The sequence below is a fragment of the Passer domesticus genome, chromosome Z, assembly GCF_036417665.1.
Source record: "Passer domesticus isolate bPasDom1 chromosome Z, bPasDom1.hap1, whole genome shotgun sequence".
In the NCBI taxonomy this organism is placed as follows: Eukaryota; Metazoa; Chordata; class Aves; order Passeriformes; family Passeridae; genus Passer; species Passer domesticus.
Genome location: NC_087512.1, coordinates 10,396,598 through 10,417,052, shown reverse-complemented (window position 1 = coordinate 10,417,052; position 20,455 = coordinate 10,396,598). Strand labels below are relative to the sequence as shown.

General features: G+C 44.1%; 1 protein-coding gene across 3 annotated transcripts in view; it reads left to right on the top strand.

The window, feature by feature from the left end:
- The window catches only part of PDZD2 (PDZ domain containing 2), a 203,143-nt gene that overhangs the window by 83,869 nt on the left and 98,819 nt on the right, over nucleotides 1-20,455 (top strand). The gene's annotated exons all lie outside the window — the stretch shown is intronic.

The following is a 20,455-nucleotide window of genomic DNA, read 5'->3' as shown; positions in this document are numbered from 1 at the left end:
ACACAGCAGTGTTGACAGAATGCAAATGTCTTTGACTGTTGTAGAGAACAAATGTTTCTGTGCTTCCAGCTTCTGCAGATAATGCTTGAGATAAGGCAAGGCTTAAAAACGGTGCACTTTAAGGTACTTAGGAACTGAGCTAATACTTAAGAAATTTCCTCAGTTGTTTCCTCAAAGTGTTAACTTTTCATACTCAGACATTAGTAAAACTGATTTTAGTGACATTTAGTTTGTACGGATGTTGCCCTGTGGTGATTTGTGCTATTTGTTGTTTTTCTAAATTTGAATCAAGAATTTATTTGTACAGAGACAATCATAAGGAAAGAGCCAAAAATAATGGCAGTCCCAGAAACACCATGCAGAGTTGCCCCTGTGGTATGGCATGGGATCCAACTGCACCTTTATTAGCTAAGCACTGAAGTGGCTTTTTCTATAGCTTTCTTTTGACTGCCTTGGGAAATGGTTTTATCAGTCCACCATCCTTAATTTTCTTCATTTTTCATTTTTGTACTCCTGAAATTCAAGCTAGAAATTAATATAATGCCCAAATCTGTGGGGCAGAAGAGAATGATCTGTGCTAAGTAGCTCTTCTTGCATATGTATGAAGCCAGTTTTCTTTAGACAGATTTCTTTAGATAAATCAATGCTTTATCTTTATAGAACTGTATGACTCAAATCCTGTTTTGGCTTATAGCACAACAGATTACTTTGAAATGCACAGCTGCGTGTATGTGCGTAAAATATGTAAATGCTATCAATATTCTTTAAAATAAAAGCTAAGAAGATTTAGGATCCAATCCCCAAAATTTCAGTGGGATGTTGGCTCCTGAACAGACCTAGAAAAGCCCTGCACAGCTGTCACCAAGGTGGAAGGTGTCTAATAGTTCTAGACTTTCCTGATGCCCAAGAAGCAGTTTCTGTGCTCTCTTCCAGGGTGCTTCAGTCTTGCCTGAGCCTGAGCAGCTCATCTGTCTCCTTGTGCCTTGGGGACCCTGTATGCCATTTCCCTCTCCACTGTGCCTCCTCAGGCCAGTCAGCAGGAGAAACCTTCTCACTACCTAGGCTGCTTCTGCCAAGGTTTTACCAGGCAGGACTTGGCATTTTACTTTGCATTTGAATAGGAAATTTGGGTCATATTTTGTGGCCCATAGGATAAACATTTGCTGGATCCTTCTGGACTTCCAAGTACGATAGGAGATTGTGCAGAATAACTGCTGTGGTCTCTTTTCTGTTTATGACTATAGCATAAATACTTAGTGACACCAAAGGAGACATCTCAGGGTGTGATTCGCACTCCAAAACTCTTTTGTATTATTATAATAACCAGGTCATGGGCAAAACAAAAACAGTTTTTGGGTGGGGACTCAGAACAACTTCTCCTCCCACATGAATATCCTGAATTTTGCATTCTGTTTTGCACAGAGGAATACATGTAAAAAAGAGGTGATGGGGAGGCCTTGGGCAGGAGTTTTCTGGGAGCTACTTATTTTCCTAGGAAAATAATGCTGGTGAGCATTTCTCTCCTCTTGAACAGAGGCTATGGAATTTGCTGTCCATATCCTGGATGAACTTCCCAGCCCCTCTGCTGCTCGGAGGATGCATGCAGCCATCACAACCTCCTCTCACTGTGCTCAAAATCTAGTCTCTGCTTTTTAAATGAAGGGGCTTATGAGTTTGGATTTTTTTTTTCCTCAGGAGATGTCAGGCTATGAATCATGATGGGAAGGGAGGCATTTCCTGGTTAGCAGTGTTGAGCCTCAGAAAGTCACACATCCCAAGAACTGAAAGCTTCCTTTGGGGTTAACTCTAGGTATGTTGACTATTGGTGTGTTTCGTTTTGGCACCTAATTAACTGCCTGTGCTCCCAGGGAGCTGAGGCACTGACATCAGGCCATGCATTTTGCTCAAGGAACACAGGTTAGAGGCTCTTCTGTCTCCTTCTGAACTCCTGTTTGCCTCTAAATTCATAGGAGGCTGAAAATCACACAGAAAATCCTGAAAAACAGGAGGGACAGTTATCTCTGTGCAGGGTGGTACTTCTGGGAGCCAGAACTGCTGTGAGCAAAGCTAAGCTGCTAAAAGATGGCTTGAGTACAGGATGGGACTCAGCGGAAGAATTTAATCCCTGTCCATCTTGATTACAATTGTGATCTGCTCACTCCTGCTCACTCCTTGGGCAAATATACCTTCCTCCCCCCCCCCCCCCCCCAGTTATAGCAATGGTTTTCTACCTGTATATGGCCAAAACTTCTGTATCAGGAGATGGCCGTGTCCACAGCTGTATAGTTCAGATGGCAGAAGCAGAAAATGTAATATTGGCTGCTGTTAGGTCTGCCGCGAATTGGCTGCCACACACCTGGAAAATGGCCGTGAGATGTTAAATGACAGCCTGTGATAAAGACACTTGGCTTTGGCACAACAGGCCAGGCTCTGGGGAAGGAAACAGCTCCTGGCAGTTTTGTGGAAGCAGCAGTGGGGATTTTAATTTGGATGCTGCGAGTGAGAAATATTTTCAGCGAGGGGGGGCGCATACACAGGACACCTCTCAACAGGAGCCTGCTTTGGGTGGAGCAAGTGTGAAAAGCACCGTGTCGAGAGCAGGTCCCGCTGGAAAGCGACCTGTGAAGGTGCCCGAAGGCTGCGCAAGGCTGCTCGGCACATCCCCCCGGCGGGGGCGGCTGGGCTCCGGGAGGGGTGGGTACCGGGGGCGAGGGCCCGGCTCTGTCCCCAGGCACGGGCGGGGGGTCCCTGCGCCCGGGGTCACCGCTCCCACCTGCGCGGCGGGCGGGGCGGGGCGGGGCGGCGGCTCGGGGCCGTGCGTGGCCGCCTGCAGCCGCGCCCCGCGCCCGGGAGGCGGCGGCGCCGCCGAGGAAGGTGCCTCCCCGCCGGCAGCAGCGGCAGCGGGAGCGGCGGCGGCAGCACTGCCAGCAGCAGCGGCAGCCACCGGCACGGGCACGGGCACCGGCACGGGCACGGGCACCGGCATCAGCACAGGCACCAGCACAGGCACCAGCACGGGCACGGGCACCAGCACAGCCGCCGCCGCCGCCGGCGCGCACCGGCTCCGCGGCTCGGCGCCGGCAGGTGATGGAGCGGATGAGCTGGGGGGGCGGGCTGCGGGGAGCAGCCGTGTCGCCCGCGCTGGCGGGCAGGCTGAGCCCGGCGGAAGGACGGGAGGCGAGGCGGACGGCAGCGCGGAGCCGCAAGTTGTGCCGGCGGCCGGAGCGGGGCGGGCGTGCGGCGGCCCGGGGGGACCCCGCTGCGGCTGCCGGGGTCCGGAGGGTCCGTGCGGGCGGCGGGAGCCGCGGTGACCCGCGGGCTGCGGGACTCTCCCCACCCCGTGCTAGGGGCCTCGGGCTCGGGGCTGGGCAGAAACTTCATTTGGGATCTGGCAGGAGGGTACGCGTTCCCCTGGGGACAGGACTCGGTTCAAAACCACTAAACAGTTCGTTTGGAGAAAATCTTTACAACCCCAGGCACAAACAGCTTTCCTGTAGGACACACGAACACCAGATTTTTAAAATGAAAGCGCTGCTGAAAGCCTTGCAGAGGAGCTTCTTTTGGCAAGCCAGCATACTGAAGGCTTTTAATAAGGAAAATATAGTCTTTCAACTGGATGCAGAAAATAGAGCTGAATTATTACTTCCTAAATCTGTCATAATTCCTGGCTTTCAGTTAGGAGAGCTTTTGGTGGCGTTCAAGTGCCACAACCATCATGTTCCTTAAATACCTCCTAATCCCCGAGCAAACAAAGTCTGTTGGTGTTTAGTGTGTTTGGTACATGTAGGTCAGAGCTGTACTTCATTTTTATTTCATAGTTACTTCGTGGTGATAGAAATCCAGTGCTTCTGCTCAGCTGAGTTTTGGCAGGGTCCTCTTTTGCAGCGGAACTGGGGGACCTTCTAAATGAAGCTAACAAATGAAATACGCTTTGAAATGGAGTGCAGATGGGAAGCCTCTTAAGTATTGTGTTGCACAACAGTGCGCTGTGTGTGCATTTGGCTCACAGAACTGGGGTTTGTGAATGCATCCACAATCTGAACTGGACCCTGTGCTGTTCAGAAATACCATGCATTAGTGTCTGAAACAGCAGCAGTTCTGATGATAAGGGTTAATCCCTCTCCTGACAGTACTTTTGGTGCCTGACACCTCTGGTCAGCGTGTTTCTTAGAAATTAGTATGTGTCCTAATTTTCTAATTCTGAGATATTCTTAAATTGTGATTAAGAGGAATAACTGGGATTTGCTAGCTGAGGTGGGTGGTGTCTCAACTTTTTTAGAGCTGTTTTGTGAGTTATGCTGCTGTCCCTTGTATTGTGCAGCACCTGTGAATTACCGTTTCATACTGACTGATAGCTATAGACTGATACTAACACCCTCAACAATAGAAGTTGAGGTTCTCTATCCCAATTTCTTTATCCCTGCATCTCACCCTTTCTTCACAGTAGGGAGTGTCCCTTTGGCTCCATCTCCTGGCTCAAAAAGAGGATCCCCCTTCATTAAGAAGGTATGGAGAGATGGGAAGCCTCTGGGTGACATTGGTAAGAAGTGGGTGAAAAGGGTGATAAAGGCTTTTACTTCATCTTGAACTGTGTGATCGTGGGATCTGTTACACCAAAGTCCCTCCACTCTATTGGAAGCTGGAAATTAGGTTCTCACTTTTATTTCCTGAAAAGAGAGCATGTCTCTTATGCTACTTCTTATGTCTTGGAAAGATTTTTCACTCAGTGACTAAATATTATCATGGTATTTAGAAAATCATAATTTAGAATTTCTTTCCTCTCATGGATCTGCTCTCAACAGAAGGGTTAGTCATCTCTCCTGGTGCATCTCTCTGTGTGATCTTTTAGTGTAAATGTGTTAATGATGTATCCTTTATGTCATGATTTTTCTGCATGGTCAGGGAAGTGTCTTGCCTGCAAATTATTAATCCACTTGAAATAGAAAACCTGTGGAGCTGTGGAAGGATCTTGCTGTGATTTAGCAGATGTATGACTATGATTGACTTTGTGTGTGAGCAGAAGGAATCCTGTTCTGCAAGTATAGTGAGATGGCAGGAACTTTTCCTTTGGAGAGCATCTTTTGTATGCCTTCTCTTTGGTGGAGAACAACTTCCTTCAAATGCCAGAGACAGGAGGGAAAGAGCCTTAGCCAGACTGTAGAACCAGGGTGCTCGTCCTGCTTGTGACGGCCAGATATCTGCATCCAACCACTGTACCCAGACTGAAAGAGGAAGGGGTTGGGCTGTACTGATGCTTAGTGTTTGAGGTGCTCGTAGGGGTAGCAGAGCAGTAAGGTATAATTTCCTAGAGCTGGTCGGCTATGTGAAATTGGGAAGATCTCTTTTGTTTCTGTATAGATGACCTCTGTATTCCAGCAAGTGCCAAACAGTATGTCAGTGCCATGTAGTGCTTCGTTGTTATTGCTTAAAGTACGATAAGTCATGTGGGTTTATGGTAAGAATTCACAAAGACAGCATGGCATGATCTGGGTGCTGCCTGTGTTTTTTTGTTTGTGGGGCACTCTCAGTAGAGGTGTTTCTAGCCGTACCAACAGAGAGCAGTTTTCTCTGCCGTGGGGCAGTGTCCCCTCTTTGCATGCAGAGACATTCCTTCTAACACACGCAGTCTGGCAGCAGGGGGACTCAGGGAAGGGGATAGATAGCTCTGTGAGCTGTGGTGGCTCACAGCTTCTCTCTGGTCATCCAGAGCCCTTCCCTTGAGCCTGAACATTGGTGACTCTCTGAAATAATTTTTTGTCTGCAGAGTGTATGATGTGGGGGGAAGATGATTCTCAGCAGATTAGCTCTATCTATCTTTTAATGTCTGTGCTTAGCTTTTTACCAACCTTTGTGCTTGATAGGATCACAGAGCTGCTAACACCAGCCCTCCAAGGCTGAGCTGAATTATTTTCTGACTTAAGTATCACGAAGAGATGCATCAGCTCAAGAGATTCCAGCTGCAGAATGTGTTTGTGTGCAGCATGCCTTGTTCAGATGTTATTTCCTTAATAAAATTGCTCATTTGGTGTGAAGGGCTGTTGGCTACTTTGGGTGTTAGTTTTTTTCTCCACTGTCCTAGCCCTGGGGTATGACAGCCAAGTTTTCTTCTCTCTGGCTGATTCTGTAGGGTAATTTAAGGTCCACAGTCTTGGTAGAGCTGTGATTGTGGGGAACTTGAGGTGGTAGCCTGTTTGACATGTGTGGGTAGAAATGGATGTTGCTGTGAGTACTGCATGTTTGCTAGGGACTGCAGAAAGGCAGCAGCCCCTGAGGAATGCTGGCTGAAAATGTGGTTGCAAGCATCCTAGTTAGGTTTGAGTTACCTGAATATGCCCTGGCTTCACACACAGACATACGCATTTTCATCCAGTGTAGGTTGAGATTTCTTCAGAGTCTTGTAATTTTTCTTCCCTCTTCCTCTTTCTCCTGCCCCCAGCCTTGCCCTGTGGTAGCTGTCGCTCTTGTGCAGAGGCTGGGTTTGCAGCAGAGTCTGCACTGCCTGTGAGATGGTTCACAACTTGTGGAGCTGGATTTGGTACCTCTGCTCTACCTGATGAGCAAGAAACATTTTGCTCATCATGGGAATGTTATCACTCATGGAGTAGTTGCACTCAGTGTTTTGCTAGGCTAAAGACTTGTAACAGCCTGAGACTGCTAATGAGGAATAATATATTCAGTTAAAATACACAGTGGAATTCCATTATTGTAGGCCAAAATGTAGTAGATGACTAAGAGCTTAGTGCAGGATTCGGGGAAAATGTTGTCTTTTCTGCAGAGTGCTTTGTGAATGTTGATAGTGATCAGTGGTTGAAGTCACATGAGCCAAAACCTGGCACAGGTCCTGGTCTGTTTTTCAGAGTTGTGGAGAACTGGGGTGTGTAGAGACACTGACTTCAGGACACAACCTCAGTCCATCTAATGTCTCAGAGGCCGATCTGCAGGACTAGTGGTTGTGGGAAGCTGATCACAGCACTCTGTGTTGTCTCAGCTCAGGTCCAGTAGATCCCTCAAGCCTTAGGAGGAGGTGGCTCTGCTACCCCTAGACCCATACTGGAGTGAGCTGGCCCATGTGTGCTGGCTTTGGGGCATATCATACCCATGTCATGTTTTGTTTTTTCATATACAAATCTCTTCCTGACAGTAAGTTATTGACTAAAACTAATGTTATGTAAATCCAATGTAAATCTGAAACATAAGTTGAGCACTGCAAGGGGAAGGCTGTTGATGTGGCTGCCAGCATTGCTTTCTGAAAATTTAGATCCACACTTGTGTAGTTCACTTGTCCCACAAAATCTTGGTTTGTCCCACATGTCCCAAGAGCATGAAGAAGCTTGTGGCTGCAGATGAATTCTGAAAAGAGCTGAAATTAGCAGTAATTTGCAGAATTTGACCTTTTGTCTCAAGAAACTGTGTTGTGGCTTCCAAGTACTACTGTGAGTATATACAATATAGACAGGGAATATATCTGCAAATCCCTGCAGCTGCTGGTGAACTGGAAAAGCAGCAAGGGCAATGTTGATGTTGCTGACACAGGAATTGTAGAGAGGAACAGGAATCTTATCCTACTGAACAGGAAGGAAGCTGATTTTCAAGTTCTTGTCCGTAAGGATGGTCAAGAATGTTTTGGTGGGGTCAGACTTATGTGCTGTTTGTTCACAGATTATCTTGCAGTCAACTAACGATACCAGGCGAAAGACCTTTGTCCTTTGTCTTTGAACACTGACCTTCCTCTTTTAGGGCAGGATATTTTGCGATGTGGGTTGATCCAGTTATAGCTCTGGTGCTCTTTTAGGTCAAAGCTGAAAGGGGGGGGATGCAGCAATTAAAGCAAAAAGTTATTGAGATCCTTAAACATACTGACATGTAGGAAACAGCTTTTAAAAGACCTTTTTGAAATACGAATGAGCGTGAGATGTAAATGACTTGCTAAGAGGCCAGTTTCCAGAGACAGGATAACCATAGGGGACTGCTTGGCTTGTACTGTATATTCATCCGATTGGCTGAAGTTCCTGGCTTTTTCCCAGATTCTTTAATGTGAAAATATTTATTGAAATTGATGTCTTGATTCTGTAGGTCTTGACCAGTGACCTAGGGAGAAGTGTGACATGCTGAGCTGATAGTCAGGCTTTTTGTGGCTGAGTACAAAACAGATTTGTTTATTGACTGAGTGGCATCTCCGGTGTAAATTCCCCACTGCTTGGTTGATGATGAGCCAACTGGTAAGAAAGTGGGGAAAGTTGCTTTCTTCAGCAAAAGGAAGTTATTTCCTGTATCTCTTCTGGGAAGAAGGCTGTGAAGGATGTAGAAATGCTTTGTGCATGAAATCACTTCAACTTTTTCTTGTTGTTCATGAAATATAGGTGAAAAACGTAAAATGCTTTTGGTAGGCACCACCTGGTTAACACGACCCAACACTGATGCAAGACCTAAAACTGTGTTGTCTTGCTGGATTCCCAGTGCTTATATCTAAATAGGAGAGTAAAGAGTGAAAAAGGGCTTGGGAATGGAACATTCTTCTAGGGTGGTGGACACACACTTTTCTCTCTGTGAGAGAAAAGCAAATGAGAAGCTCTGAAAAGTGCCTGCTAGGAGTGCAAGTAGACTGAGACAGGTAGGATGTGTCTTGTAGACAGAGCAGTTGTCTGTCCATGCAGCAGCATTTTCTGTCTGCTTGACATATTGCTGGGCTCTTCCAAGGGAGCTCAGAAGTTATGGGGCTTCAAAGGGAAAGCTCTTTTCAGGGTACTCACTCTCCAGCTGGACTTAAATTATTTGTGATTTGCACCAATCTGTAAGAATGTGTCTGCTCTTTCCTAGCCATAGGCTCTGTTTTAAGCTTTGGATAAGGACAGTGTCTCATCTCTTCTCATGTCCAGCTGCTGCAATCCTTTAAAAGTGTTGCTTTCACTTAAAAACCATTATGTGCCTTCCATGAAGCAGAAGTTTAGACCAGCCAAGATGGTCTTTGAGGTTATCCTCCAGCAAAGAAACTTCTAAAGAAGCTGCCACTCAGCCACGATACTTGAGCAGCCTTCCAGAAACAGCTGCTGGCGATGTAGAAAGCTGAAATTTTCATGGCTGAAAAATTAGGTTTGCTGTTAAAACTATAATTTAAGAGAGTGCAGGTGCCTGCAAAGTGCAGCAGCTGGCTTGAGCAGCCAGGGCACTTCTGGAGAAACAGGGAGAAATAATTTTATATTGTGTTACAGGAGCTCAGCTGCCCTGTGAAAACAGTGCAGAATTGGCCCAAGACAGTTATTTGTGTTTCAGGTGAATTGCAAGAGGGTACTTGGGGTACATGGGAACACACACTGATAGCTTTAAGGACACTTCAAAGAATTGATTATCATTTAATTTGGAACACAAAAGCTACAATATACAAATAGTTTCCACTCTGTGTTCCCATTGCTTAGCAAAACCTCCTGCTAGTGCTTGGTTGAGAGCAGAAAATTGTTGTCTTTGGTGTTGCGATGATGACTTTCAGAATTCTGCCTAATGAAGAAAATGTTGGATCTGCCAGTCCCAAAGATGCAGCACAGTGAAAGTACCAGACTGTGATCCAAAGAATAGAGGGAAATTGGTAATTTCTGTTTTTATAAACTGTGTAATTGACTAATAGCTCATTTTATTCTCATGGATAGGGAGTTTATGTGCTCTAAAAACACCCTATGTTTTATTGTAAGGTTTGAAGCTTGAGTAGAGTACAGTAACTGCAAATATATATATATATATATATATATATATATATATACATACATACATGAAGCCCCTCTATGGGCAGAGTATTTGGCTGTAGGAAAAAAAGTCTGAAATGAGCTAGTTGTTCTGTTTGTGTTTTTTCTAAATCTAAGGTGATGGTGGGCTAGTAAATTCACAGAAGAAAAGCTAGCTTCGGGAGGGATTGTTCTTTCATGTGCTTCTCCTGAGGCAGAGGCAGTAGTTAATGGAAGTAATGTGGGGTCTAATTTCTATCCTGCTGCAGAGGCATTTTGAGCCTTTGAGATGCTACATCTGTAGAGATGCTACAGAAGGCATAAACATCCACAGGTCTCTATACTGCAACACACGGAGAAGGTATTTTTATATAAATATTCGAGAAATATGTTTTTGTGTTGTGTGGATTTTCCAGGCGCCTCCTGCCTAATCCCACTTCTGATGCAGTACTCTCGCACTCGCCTCACGCTCACTCGAGTGTCTGCAGGAACACTGTCTGGAAGGGTAATGTCAAAAGCATCAGTCATGGGTCTCTATACTGATTGACATTAATTAGCCTCTATGTTTTCCTTCCCTCACCCTTGTCCCCTTTTTAACTTCATGTTTGTCCTTTGAAACAGAGATTAATTTGGAGCAGCAAGATAGTCAACTGCCCTTATTTGAACCTGCCTGCACTCTTAATTTTGTTGGGGAGTGTTGGGGAAGAGTGAGGGAGTTCAGCCATGAGGGTGAATAATTTGCTATCGCAGTGATGGTTTCTAAAGCCCTCAGCCATCAACCACGTCTTTTCCTTTAGAAGTGTGTCTCTTCTAACAAATTTTGAGAGATTTACTGTGCTTCTCACCAGCCTTCCTTTGTTGTCTTTTTTTTTTGACTTGATTTGGGTATAGCCTCAAGTTTTCTGGGGAGCAGTCATCCCCTTTTCAACTGTGTAGAGATTTGGGAAGCCAAAGTAGCTTCTGCTGTGTCTGTGTCATGAGTGTGGACTCTTCCATACACTTAAACACCATGACTCCCAAGTGACAGCACAAGACCTGTTGACAGGTGGGGGAAGGTCTGGGAGGTTCTGGGGTAGCAAAGCTGCTCCTGAACCTTGTTTGGTGAGCTCACTGGGCTGTAGCTGGTGAGGATGTATATTACCAGGATCAACTTTTCATTTCTTGCATGGTTGGCCATGTTTTTGGCTGTCTTCAACAGCCATCCTGTAGAGTTTCAGGTACTGAACAGTCAGTCTCCTACCTGCCTAACAGCTGTATTTTTTTTTTTTCCAAGCCTCTTTTCAGGTTCTGGCCTAAGCCTTTTCTTAGGTGGTTTGTACTGCTGTACCTTTCCCTTTTCCCCCCTCAAAGAGAGCCTTCGTATTGCTCTAGTAGCAAAGCCATTGCCTTTTTGTTTCATGGGAGAGGTCATCCTGCTGACCTTTCCTTGCACTATTCCAGTGTCACATAACCTTTCTTGAACTCTGTAACCTGAAATTGCAACATTGTTCCAGCTGAGACCTTACTAGTGTTTTGCATATTTTCCCATTCCTCACTGAGACCTTGAACAACATCTGTCTTTTTTACACTCTTGCCATGAGCCACTAAACCATCCAAATCTTTCCCTTTCTATATCACTTCCAACTGTTGAGCTTTCAAGCTACAGAACATGTTTCTTTAATCCTAAAGTGCATGACTGCACTTGGCTTTATTACAAGCTGTACCTCCTGTCAGTTGTTTTAGTCCTCAAATGTTCTGAATACGCTTCTGCCCATCCTCTGAGTTGACAGACTTTCTCAGCTATATGTTGTCTGCAGATTTCTTTCACAGTCCCCTACTTTCCCTATCAAGGGAATTAGTGGAATTGCTTGATAAGACTGTCCCAAGGCAGATCTTTCAGGAAATCTGTTTATAGTTTGTCTTTCTCACCAGAATTTCAACATCTGCACAAGCTGCCCTTCTTCTGCCTTTTGGGAGGTGGAGCTTGGTTTGGCTTTGACCCTGGTCCTAAATAGTAAACAGGATGCATTCTGGAGCTGGGCTGATGGGTGATCCACACACAGACAGGCGTGTGGAGTATTGGCAACATGAGTACATGTGTCAGGGCCGTGATGGTAAATATTTCCTCTTGGACAGAGAAAAATGGCTTTGTGTTCTAGTCTGTTATTATCAACACTTAGCAGTTCCTGGAGAAGGTTTATTTTCATCTTAGAAAAAAAAAAACCAAACTCAAAAAAAACCCCAAAACCAAACCCCACAAAAAACCAAAAAAGAAAAAAAAAAAACAAACTCAGAAAAATAATAGATACATGTAACCAATGACTTTAATGTAAAGTGAGAATGGCATTTTTAATTTATACTCTTATTAACTGTAGGAATGACCAGAGCTGAAAATATCAGTTGTGTCATCTCTAAGCATTGAAGGCGTAACTGAAATAGAATTGTCGCTGTCTCACTTGCTTCTTTGAGTGTGTCTCTGGCAGAAATGGTCTTGAAAACCTTGATCTATGTCTTTCTTTATGGTTAGTGCCAAAAGACCAGAATAGATCATCTCTGTGAGCCTCATAGAAGCCCAGTTTGAGTTGGGAGAGGATTACTGTGGTCTCCCAGAGCTTTCAGCAAGCAGCACAGCCATTTCTAAAAACATCAAACATACCAAATGGGTCATTTTAGAATGGGGGGGGAGGGAAGAGCTATATTTTGAAGCATATGTTGTATATCCCTAAAATGGCCAATAATCTAATTTATTAATGGAGGACACAACAGATCTAGGGCATTAGCTTTATACATTTTGTGAATACATGTGTCAGAGAGAGAGGTCTGTACTTGCATGATATTCACTAAAATCAGTGTTTGAGGAAGGTACAAACCTACTCTTAACTGCTATGTTTCCTTTGTTCAGTGGCTTTAAAGCACACCTGGAGAATTCTAGCACATAAAAGGAGCAAGCAGGCCATTCCTGGGCCCGGAGGGGGATTAGAAACTCTGTGGCATCTGTGAGATGTTCAGCTGATGCAGTGAGAGTCTGGACTACACTAGTTTGAAAATAAGCAGCATTTGCTGTCCAGCCACAAAATTCCATGTGTGACAACTTGCGCTCTGTGTGTGTATTTGAAGAGACAATTTAGAGTTTTATCCTTGTATTAGTATCTGGAGGAGGACAGATCACATCCCAAACGGATCTTTTTCTCTTAAGGAATCATCTACAGGTAGGATTTAAAAATTTTTATTTTTTCAGTGTCTGGTGTATGTTCCCTGCTGCTGTTCTGCACATATACTTGCTCATCAGAATGCCAGTGCTGGGTTCACAGAATCTCTGTCAAAGTAATGGAAATGTCATATGATTGATTGTTAGTATGTAGTCAGTTGTGTGTCAGTTGTGCAGTGTATGGTTTCCTTTTTTTTTTTTAATGGCTCTTGAAGCCTTTATGGGGGTTGATCCCTTTAAGTTGCATGACAGAGGGTTTTTATCACTTAGTTCAAAAATTTTCTGCTTGCAGTCCAATTACTTTCCACAAGGTGTGGAAAACTCCAGTTCTCTACAGGGGTTATTTAAGGGAATGTTTGTACTTTGGGTGGCCAGTATAAGAGGCTTTGATCCTTAGATCTGCTGAACTGTGAAACTTGTGCAAAAAGTACTTTTCAAACATGAGCCAGGTTTTGTCCTACCACCTGGATTCACCTGGTTTGTTAGAGGTAATGGAAGAGGAAAGGCTGCATGGGGATGATTGCAGCTGTCTGTCTGAAACTTTTGGCACTGTCCTAATTTTTGGTTCTGGTGCTTTCTCCTGTCGGAACAGATTTTTGAGACCTCTCTACCACAGCTGTGGTGCTGCGTGGGCTGCATAGCTGCATACCAGCCCGGGAATGTTAAACAGAGTTATAATAGATTCTTATTTTCACCTCGTGATTTAAAACAAACTCTCCAACATGTGGTTGTGGCTTGTGTGTTGTCACTTTACAGCACTTGCAGTTTCAAAACAGATGACTGGAATCGCAGTGGTTTTTAAGAGTACACTTGCTTTTTCCCCAGGGTTTTCCTCCTAGTGCAAAAGTTCCCTTCTTGCTACCTCCAGTCCAGCAGAGGCCCAGGCAATCTGTCGGGGCATGCAGTACTTCTGTTCCCCAAAATCTCCACTACAGAGTTGCTGCTCAAAAATTAACTATTTCAAGTATCTACAGTGCTGCAGATAAGTTTCCTGTGCTGCCAGCTCAGTGAGGTCTCTGGTGCTGTGGCAGCACATGGGGAGGAGGTAGCAAAGCTGAGCAACAGAAAATGTCGAGTTTGCCTTATTGTGCAAAGATTTACAGTGTTTGCTATTGTGTATCTTAGCCTCATTTAAAGTACGCACTTAGGCATGGCTTGTTGATGTAAAGCATGCCAAATCTCCATTGCTGAATTTACAGGGGAGACACGGGGCCAAAGTCCTGTCTTAGCTACCATATAGGATTTTCTTTTAATGAGGATAGTGAAGTAATTGCTTATTGGGACTTTGGGACCAGATCCTCTTCTAGAATAAATAAAGCTAAGCTCATTTAGAGCAATTGAGCATTAATCTCTATAAGACTTTTCCAAAGATATATTGCAGTGAACATAACAAGGAAGAGAGCTCATTATTTTCCAAGAGAAGTGACAGATGAGAGTGCATTTCCACTCCACAATTACCATCGCTTCCTTTTTAATCACATCACTGAAAACATCTAGTGGCCGCTGCAATGGCAGTATTTGTGAATGGAGGCTGGATGTATTCAAAACAGCATGAGTGCAGCAATTTTTCTTTCTTACAGTGTATCTTGCCAAATACCTAATTTTCAAAGATTAGAGTCCTGGAGCGTGGAGCTGAGGGTCTGATTGGCTGGAGGACATTCACGGCTCAGTAATGAAACACTGATGTATAAAATGGTAATTGATCCCTGGAGCACCGTGAGTGCTGAGCCAGATGACATTATGTGCAGATTCCAGCACGGCAACAGAAACTGTGCAAATGTTGGCACAGAGGGTTAAATGTGAGATTTACTAACCGTGTTCTGCAGAGATGGGGCTAAAATCAAGTACACCATTCAAAATATTTGGGGTGCTTTGTCAGAGAAGAGGTTTTCCATGCAGTTCTAATCTCTGTATGTTTGTTTCACAGATGCAGTCAGAGGTGATTTCTTGTTTAGAATGGACAGCTGCAATTTACTGCTAAGTCCAAGCCTGACCAGTCACAAAAAAGTCACTTTGGAAGCTAATGGTTTTTTTTAATGCACCTGTGTCTGTTATATGTTACTTCTGCAGACTATTTTAAGAGTATTGCTTGCTGAGGAATACTTTTTTTTTAGTGTCAGAAAGGCTGCTGCAGCACTTCAGTTCCAAAATAATTAAAAATATAATCCCCACCCTGCTGCTGTTTTTAGACATTTGCGTTTGGCCTGTATGACTCGTCCCTCCGTGCAGTCCTAACAGAACTGGTTCTGTGTGGGTAGTTAAGCAAGCAAGACATTGCAGTTGTGACGATGGATTTTGTGCCCCTGGGTACACTGGGAGGCTGAGCTGGAACTCCTCTGTGGTTTCTGATCTTCCTGGAGTAATGGTGCTTCTGCTGTCCCCATGGGCTGCTGTAATTGCAGGTTCAGTACTTCCCATGTTTGTTGCCGTGCTTGGAGACTATCCAGACTCCATTCTGCTGTGTTGAGGGAATAAGGGTCACTTGAATAAACTCTTTTCGTGTGTAGGTGGGGATAACACCTGTGTGGTTTATGCAGAGGCATCTAAACTCTGGATGTGCAGAGGCTGTTTGAGAGCATGCTCACTGCAGGCTGCACCCCACCATACCTCTGCTGTACTCCCCATCTGGTGTGTGAGATCACTGGTGCATACAAAACGTTTCTGCAGCTCTTCCAAGGTAATAAAAGCCATCAGTGTGGGTGGAACAAACATCCTTCCTTCATCAAAAGCTTGGAGAGGTTGAAGGTAGGATAGTAGCCAGCCCCTGGTGCAGGAGAAAAAATTGTGCTTGGGGCAATCAGCTAATCTTTGCCAATTCTCTGCACTGCTTTGGACAAACTTTCTTTGCTTGCAGAGTATTTGACTGAAAGCAGTCTCCTTGTACTGGTAGTTTTGGAAAGGTAAATTGGTATGTGTTTAGAAGAGTAAAACTATTTGATTCCCAGAATCCTAGAGACTTCAGTCCAGCTCCCTGCCAGCCAGGGTCACATTGTAGCCAGCTGGGTGGTAGAAATTCTTGATGGATGAAGTGACAGTCCATTTTCCAAGCTATTGGACAGTCTCCAAGGTGGATTGCTGGATCTTCTCTTGATTTCTTTCATCAATTGCCTTTTGTGTCTGAAAACAATTGCTCAGTTCTTCATTTTAACCATGGCAAGACTGTAAATTAGGTTGCTTGCTTCTTTTCTTTTTGAGTTTTTTTTTTAGTTGTTGGTTTGTTAGGAGTCTTTTGGTTTGTTGGTGATTTTTTGTTTTGTCTTTTTTTCTTCTTCCCCCCCCCCCCCCCCTTTTCTTTTTTCCTACATTGTTGAGTCATAAATCTGGTGGAAGTTGGTAATTCTACCTCCCCTGTGGCTTATCTCTGGAACAGGCACCCCAGGAAGTGGTCCCAGCACCATATCTCTTGGAGCGTGAGGAGCCACTAGGTTTAGTTAAAACTAACGCAGTTCTGTGAGGAGCAGGACTTGGTGATCTGTATGTGCCCCTTTCATGTTGAAATGTTCTGTGCGTCTTTGTGCACTTTAACTTATGCTTGCTAGGATTTGCAGGTACTTGTAGATATCTTGTGAAGTTGCAGGCTGGTACTTCTGTGGCCTTCCTGTCTTATTCAGCATAACCCACAAACAGGGCATCATGACCTCAAGTCAGTTCAGGTTGTTACAGCTAAGTCCTGCTATATGAGTTTCACTGTGATCTTGGGTGTTGCTTACAGCATTTTAGCCTAATTTTGTGGGGAAATGGGGTTTAAGTATGCTGCAGGTAGTGCTGGTGTCTGTTAGGCTGTTGAATCATCCCTATTTATGAGCCCAGGGGAAAGTCCAAGTAGAAATTGTTAAGGTGGGTGCAGTGGATCTTCACTTAACTGGTGTGCCTTCTATGAGCCTAAAAGCCCATGTGCAGAGCAGGCTGTATGATGCCACAACCTAAAACCCCACTTTAGCAGGCAGGTGAAAATGCAGAAAGGCACCTGGGCAAGTTGGTAGAGCTCTCTGTTTTCCAAGTTCCTGAAGTTGTGAGAGGACTGCTGCGTCTATGAAAAATGCAAATGGCAAAAATTCTTGTTTCTGTTTGATTTGTAATCCCCCTGTATTTTTCACTACAGCTGTTGCCTATGGGGTTTTGAATTACTTGGTTTGGACAAGAGTTGGCCACATGAGTGTCTCACTGACTCTCCCTTTCCCGTTCTGCCTCACTATGTTGTGCTGTTGGCGTTATGAACATCCCAGGATGATGCTTAAATCCAAATAAACAGAGTTGCCATGGCAATTAAAAGAAAACTGGAGAAGCATTTTTTGTCGCTCTTGTATAATGCCTTGTATGATGCCATGTTCATAGAAACTTCATCTCTGAGTAGGATAATATCATTTTTTTAGGAGAAATAGTGAAATTAGAATATGATGAATAACCACCTAGTGGTGATGGAGTTATTGCACTTCATATTTGCAGCCTTTTGGTGCCTCACAGAACTCTTGAGTGCACTGGGCAGGGCAGGTTTTCTTTGGTTTCCTTGAACATTTGTTTTGGGTAATTTTCCCCTCCAGACTGTGCCACTTGCTGTGATTTTTGGTGGGTCACTTCAAGTCTGCTCAGTGAAATGAGCAAAATGTCTTTGTTTTCTTCTCCTGACAGCACCATGGCCATCACCAGCTGACAGATGCTCATGAAGTTAGGTCAGCAGTGCTCCACTGCCAGATGATTGTGGTTAAAAAAATATTTGTAAGTGGCTAGAACTCTTTTTTATTCTTTGCATATTGATTGATTAGCTTTTAGCTGAAGCCAGTACGTATTGTAGACAGATGAAAACCAGATTTTTTGTGAGCATTCTTCTTGTGTCTGTTTGCTTTAAGAATGCTTTTAATACTTGGCTCAAAGGAATTTAATCTTTTTTTTTTCTTCAGAAGATGATCATTTTATAGCATGTTGAACATTAAAGTTAATACAGGTATTCATAGTATATGAAAGGTTTTTTGTACATACATTTTTAATACAAAAATAGCTTACATGCCAGCAATGCCATCAGCTTATTCTCTCCCTTTACCCTGTTCTCAGACCATTTCAGTTCTTTAATCTTTTACAGATGTACCTCTTTACAATGAGGATTGTAATCTATAATTTCTAATAAAGTTCTGTTTTCTTTATCTTATCTTGGCAAAAGCACATTAAATATAAACTGGGAAAATTAAAAGTCTAATAAGTAATTAATGACAATAGTTTTAGTGCAGACATCATAGAAGTAATGTACATGTGTATTTTAGAATGTTTCCTAAAATTTGATCATGGGCTAATTGCTGAAAGTATTGGAAAGATTTGAGTATGAAGTAGAGAATCAGTAGCTACATAATAAAATTGGGGAAAGTGTAAAATAAAAAATGGTGTGGTGATCATCATCCATTAATAGCATGCCCTTATGAGGACTATCAGGGGCTTAATGCAGAAGTCACTTAATGAAATTTGTTGTGTGGTAGGCCAAAGGTCAGTCTCGATAATTGCAGTGATGTCTTCTGGCCTTGAAAGCCTTGAATTGAGTTGCTCTAGTCATGTTTCTAGCAGTGTAGGACACAAAATATGGAAAGTCCTTATTCTGAAGAGTTTGCAATGCAAACAAGAGAGATATGGAATAAACAGGATGCGCCAGAGAACTCCGAGAGGAAATGACTGGGATGTCATTGTTTGTGAAAGTGTCATCTGTGAGAAAGCACTGTAGATTTATAACTTTGGGGCATCATGTAAGAAATGAGCAGAGAGGAGGACTTGAAATGGGTGGAATGATGCATAGGTGGAAGAATGACGAAAATCATTTTATACTTTGAGGGAAAAGGGGAATGGAGAAAAACATACAAGGATAGGCCAGTTACAGTCTTTGGCTGACATATGGGAGAAAAATGAAAAAAAGGCTGCTTGGACCTTAAGTAGGGCTGACTCAGTCTGGATTTTCAAGGCAAGGCTGCTGAGTGAGAGATTTTTGCACCAGAAAGTGTCTGTGATCCTGTGGTGTCTGGTACTCAGACTGGTGATGGTACCGAGCTTTGGTCTGCTCCTTCATTTGACCCAGATTCTGCTGGCAAGACTGAGTTCAGACTAGGCAGGTACAACAGTCCTCTTATCTCTTAGCAAGGGGAAAAGATGAAAGTGGTGACTGTGTGCCCTGGTGATAGAAGTGGTTGAGGGACTGGGTTTTTACCTGTTTGGACCTGAGCATGTGAGACTGTGTCCCCAAACCTGGGCTGTGGCAACCAACTCTAGGAATGCCCATTCAAAATAGTTACATCTTAATCCATTTGAATATTAAACTGAGAAAAAGATGCGACCTCTTCCAAGTGTTTAAAGATCTACTATGTCAGCTGCTAAGTACAAGCAGTGCATTTAGTGTGGCATGGCTTCTGTTTCTTGCCAGCATGTGCTGCTCCAGATATGCATGGATATGCACCTGCTTTGTAAATACAGTTGCAGGTTCGTGTGTAAAGATCAGACCCATGTGCATGCCAGGTGTGACCTTGGCAGGGATTGCTTGCCTTGCTGGAGCAACTGGACAGAGTTACTCTTTGTATTATAAAGACAGTTGCAGTTTATGTTGTTCTGTTTAATATATCTTTTAAATGGGAGGGATTCCACATGATAGATTATTTTTTCTGCGTGCGCTGAAAGCATTTTAATAACTATTTAAATATAATCCATATTAATTTGACTGTATGGATGCCTTTTTAAAAAGCACTGAGAACAGAGAGAGGAGGCTTTGGGAGCATGCTATGTGCTGCCTCCCATCAGATGCCAAAATCTGTTAGCAGATGAGGCTTTTGGATATTTTCTTGGCGGTCAGGGGGTTCAGAGCAGATGTGATATTCCTGTGGGTGCTGTAAATCATTTATATTTGCAGCGGAATGGGTTGCTCTGACTGGAAGAGATGAGCAGTAACACAGGCATGTCTCCCCCTCTCCGCTTTCTCCTCTGGGCGTTGGAAGACCTGCATGCTGTGGGTGACATGCAGGGATGGCCACATTGGTGTGTGTGAGCTTGGTGACCATTACGGGAGGCTGGGGAGAGCTTGGTGGGTGATGGCCAGAACAAAATTTTCAGACACGACAATAGTGAAGATGCTGGGCCACTTAGCAAATACACATGAGAAAGGAGTAAAAAAATTGTGTGTGTGTGTAGACAGGCATGATTTGGGTGAATATCTCCTGAGGGGGGGCTCTGAGATCTGCTTAACAGTTGCTGGTTGAGGTGAGTCATTGTGAATAAAAAGGATTTGATCTGTGCTGTGACAATTTCGCTGCATTTCTGAAGAAGGGCAGGGGGGCTGATGAAGGCTCTGGAGCATAAGTCTCACAAGAAGTGGCTGGGGAGCTGGGGGTGTTTAACCTGGAGAAAGGGAGGCCTCAGGGAGGAACCTGATCTCTCTCTGTAACTGCCTGACAAGAGGGTGTAGCCAGGTGGGTTGGTCTCTTATCTCAAATAACAAGTGACAGGACAAAAGGAAACAAGTTGTTCCAGAAGAGGTTTAGATTGGATATTAGGAAAAAGGTTCTTCACCAAAAGAGTTGTCAAGCACAGGCTC